Below are 4,657 nucleotides of genomic sequence, written 5' to 3'. Positions count from 1 at the left end.
ATACATATTTTAAAGAAATTAAGTTTTTTCATGTAATTTCTAATGGTCTTCATTCCATTCCACAGATATAAATTATCATCTGACAATTTATCTTTATTTCTCTTAATTTTCCTTTCTCCTAGTTGTCTTTTTCTGAAAACGTGTTTGTTTTCTCCTCATTTTTAAAGAATATTTTTGGTTAATACAGAATTCTAGGTTGACAATTTATTTTACTTTTTCTCCCAGCACTTAAAAAATCTTGTTACACTGTCTTCTGGTCAACAGTGTTTTTAATGAGAACTCAGCTGGTATTATGACTGGGGCTCTCAATATGTACTAGATGGTTGTGAATGCTTTTGGAAATTCTCAGTTCTTTGATTTTCATTGATGAGTATGATGTCCCTAAGTATGATATTTTATGGATTTATTCTTAGAATTTTCCGAGTTTCTTGAATCTTTAAATTTATATTCTTCAACAAATTTGGGAAATTTTCAATCATTATTTCCTCAAGGATTTTTATTCCCTATCTCTTTCTTCTGTTCTTTTACAACTCTAAGGGTAATGTTATACCTTGTCATATTGCCTGAGGTCCTTGAGAGTCTGTTTATATTTTAAAATAGACTTTGTATTTTGGAATTATTTTATTTTATTTTTTTAAAGATTTTATTTTGTTTTTTTTATTTGACAGAGAGAGACACAGCGAAAGAGGGAGAAACAGGCTTCCTGTGGAGCAGGGAGCCGGATGCAGGCCTCCATCCCAGGACCCTGGGATCATGACTTGAGCCGAAGGCAGAGGCATAACCAACAGAGCCACCCAGGCACCCCAGTTTTTTGGAATAATTTTAGACTTGCAGTAAAGTTGCAAGGCTGTGCTAAGATTTCCTGTATACTCCTCATCTTATTTATACTTCATTGCAAATATCTTATATTTAACAAATATCATACATTTAAACAAATGTCATTGTGCATTTGTTAAAATTAAGACATCAGACACCGTCTTTGGGGTGATCGTGGTGGACGTTTTGAGGGCAGCTGTCCTGCAGCCTGCGCACCCTGGACCGCCTCCTGTGGAAGCCTGGACCGGCTGTGTAGGCCCAGGGCTGGCTGTGACACAGCGTCGGAAAAGAACATCACGGAACGAAAGATAACAAATTCTTTCTCCCTTTGTCTCATAACCATGTCCACCAACGAGAATGCTAATTCACACCAGCTGCTCGCCTTAACAGATTCAAGAACAAGGGGAAAGACAGTACAGAAATGAGGCGGGGCCGAATAGAAGTTAATGTGGAGCTAAGGAAAGCTAAGAAGGATGACCAGATGCTGAAAAGGAGAAACGTAAGCTCGTTTCCTGATGATGCTACCTCTCCACTATAGGAAAACCGCAACAACCAGGGCACTGTAAATTGGTCTGTTGATGACATTGTCAAAGGCATAAATAGCAACAATTTGGAAAGCCAGCTCCAGGCTACTCAAGCTGCTAGGAAACTGCTTTCTAGGGAAAAACAGCCCCCCATAGACAACATAATCCGGGCTGGTTTGATTCCAAAATTTGTGTCCTTCTTGGGCAGAGCTGATTGTAGTCCCATTCAGTTTGAATCTGCTTGGGCTCTCACTAACATTGCTTCTGGGACGTCAGAACAGACCAAGGCTGTGGTAGATGGAGGTGCTATCCCAGCATTCATTTCTCTGTTGGCATCTTCCCATGCCCACATCAGTGAACAAGCTGTATGGGCTCTAGGAAACATTGCAGGTGATGGTTTAGTTTTTCGAGACTTGGTTATCCAGTATGGTGCAGTTGACCCACTATTGGCTCTCCTTGCAGTTCCTGATATGTCATCTTTAGCATGTGGTTACTTACGTAACCTTACTTGGACACTTTCAAACCTTTGTCACAACAAGAATCCTGCACCCCCATTAGATGCTGTTGAGCAGATTCTTCCTACCTTAGTTCGTCTCCTGCATCATGATGATCCAGAAGTATTGGCAGATACCTGCTGGGCCATTTCCTACCTTACTGATGGTCCAAATGAATGGATTGAAATGGTTGTGAAAACAGGAGTTGTGCCCCAGCTTGTGAAGCTTCTAGGAGCTACTGAATTGCCCATTGTGACTCCTGCACTAAGAGCCATAGGAAATATCGTTACTGGGACAGATGAACAGACTCAGGTTGTAATAGATGCAGGAGCACTTGCTGTTTTTCCCAGCCTCCTAACGAACCCCAAAACTAATATTCAGAAGGAAGCTACGTGGACAATGTCAAACATTACAGCTGGTCACCAGGACCAGATACAGCAAGTTGTGAATCATGGATCAGTCCCATTCCTCATTGGTGTTCTCTCTAAGGCAGACTTTAAGACACAAAGGAAGCTGTCTGGGCTGTGACCAACTATACAAGTGGTGGGACAGTTGAACAGATTGTATACTTCGTTCGTTGTGGCATAATAGAACCATTGATGAACCTCTTAACTGCAAAAGACACCAAAATTATTCTGGTTATTCTGGATGCCATTTCAAACATGTTTCAGGCTGCTGAGAAACTAGGTGAAACTGAGAAACTTAGTATAATGATTGAAGAATGTGGAGGTTTGGACAAAATTGAAGCTCTACAAAACCATGAAAATGAGTCTGTGTACAAAGCTTCATTAAACTTGATTGAGAAGTATTTCTCTGTAGAGGAAGAGGAAGATCAGAATGTTGTGCCAGAAACTACCTCTGAAGGCTATACGTTCCAAGTTCAGGATGGGACTCCCGGGACTTTTAACTTTTAGATTGTACAGCTGAGGCAGAAAGTTGTTTGTTGTGTACTCTGTTTGGTAGAAGTTTGTCTTACTGTTTCTCTACTAAGAACTCTTTTTAAATGTGTTTTGTTATTGTAGCACTTTTTACAACAAAACTCTACTTGACCAGTTCCAAACTGTACAACCTGTATGAAGCTCCTCCTCAGTGGGTTTCTTATTTCTATGTAGAATCTCCTCTCTTGCAGAGTCCTGTAAATAAAAATTAAATTCCACTCTTTAAAAAAAAAATTAAGACATCAATTTTTGTACATTACTGTTAAATAAATTGCAGACTGTATTTGTATTCCATCATTTTTTTTTATTAATGTCCTTTCTGTTCCAGAATTCAGTGTAGATATCACATTGCGTTTAGTTGTCAAGTTTTCTTAGTCTTGTTTGGTCTGTGAAAATTTCTCTGTGTGTCCTCACTTTGAGAGTTTTATACTTGTAAAATATTTTGTAGAATATACCCCAATTTCGGTTTGTCTGGTGTTTTTCTCATGATTAACCTGGGATTATGGATATGAAAAGAAAACTATAGAGATGAAGTGCCCTTCTCATCAGATCATATCAGAAGGTATATGGTATTCATATGATATTCCTAGTGATGTTAACTTCATCAATTGGACAAGGGAGTGTTTCCCACATCTCTACGCAGGAAAGCTCCAATTTTCCCTTTACCTTTAGAAGTGAATCTGTAAGTCTAGCTCACCCTCAGGGGTTGGAGTTTAAACTTCATCTCTTGTATGGGGCGTAGCTATAAATATTACTTGGAATTCTTCTATAAGAAACATTTTTCTCTTCTTTCCCATTTATATATTCAATAATTCATGTATATAAGTATAGATTTATTTGTGTTTAGTGTAAACTTTCGGTTATAATCCAATACTACCTTGCTTTGTAGGTCAAACTGTTCCAACATAGACTATTGGGAGTATTTTCAGTTTGGTTCATGTGCCACTTTGACGTGCCCCCATCTGTTTGTTTTTTTGACCACTTTCTTACTTTTTGGTGTTGTAAGATGCTCCAACCCATCTTATATCCTTCTTGGTTCAGCCTTAGAATCAGCCATTTCCCCAAGAAGATCTGGATCCATTTATTGGAGAATAGCATTTAGAAAACAAGATGTAGACACTAGGTGGTATTTATTTTTTTCAATTTTTTTCTCACCATTTCTTCATATTAGATAAATTGTATTCATTTATTCCCAAGTTTTCTGACTGTCTGTCCTTTTAATTTTCCTGTTAAGCCTTTCTCTTTCCAGATCTGGTCAGATTTTTTTTTCTTTAAGATTTTATTTATTCATTTGAGACACAGAGATAGAGAGAGAGAGAGAGAGAGAGAGAGAGAATGAGCAGGGGGAGAGGCAGAGGGAGAGGGAGAAGCAGGCTCCCCGCTGAGCCAGGAGCCTGATGTGGGGCTCCATCCCAGGACCCTGGGATCATGACCTGAGCCGAAGGCAGACATTTAACCATCTGAGTCACCCAGGCGCCCCCTGGTCAGATTTTGTATAGAGAATTTTCTCTACCCAGGCTTCCACTTAGTTTATTTTTTATAGCTTGTGTTTCCCTAGTGAGATTTCATATTTATTTATTTACTCATTTCAAGCATATTTTCCTTTTCCTTTTTCTTTATTTCCTTGAGCATAGTTCTTATGGCTACCTTAATATCCTTATTTGCTGATTCCAACATCTGGATTGTCTTGAGGTTTGTTTCTATTACTATATTTCTCTTGAGAAAGGATGACATTTTTCTGTATTTTTCATGCACTAGTCTGCTTTAAATTGTGTCCTGGACATTGTGAGTGGCTTATTTGTAGAGGATCTAGATTCTGTTATATTCCTTTGAGAATTTTGATTTATTTTTCTCTTTTCTCTCCGTTTTTCAAACCTATAATTCA

General features: G+C 38.4%; 1 pseudogene; it reads left to right on the top strand.

The window, feature by feature from the left end:
- The first annotated feature begins 1,157 nt into the window (after nucleotides 1–1,157).
- On the top strand, nucleotides 1,158–2,911 carry LOC113911094 (annotated as a pseudogene).
- Nucleotides 2,912–4,657: the final 1,746 nt, after the last annotated feature.

The sequence above is a fragment of the Zalophus californianus genome, chromosome 12 (assembly GCF_009762305.2).
Source record: "Zalophus californianus isolate mZalCal1 chromosome 12, mZalCal1.pri.v2, whole genome shotgun sequence".
In the NCBI taxonomy this organism is placed as follows: domain Eukaryota; kingdom Metazoa; phylum Chordata; class Mammalia; order Carnivora; family Otariidae; genus Zalophus; species Zalophus californianus.
This window is presented reverse-complemented; position numbering and strand designations above follow the sequence as displayed.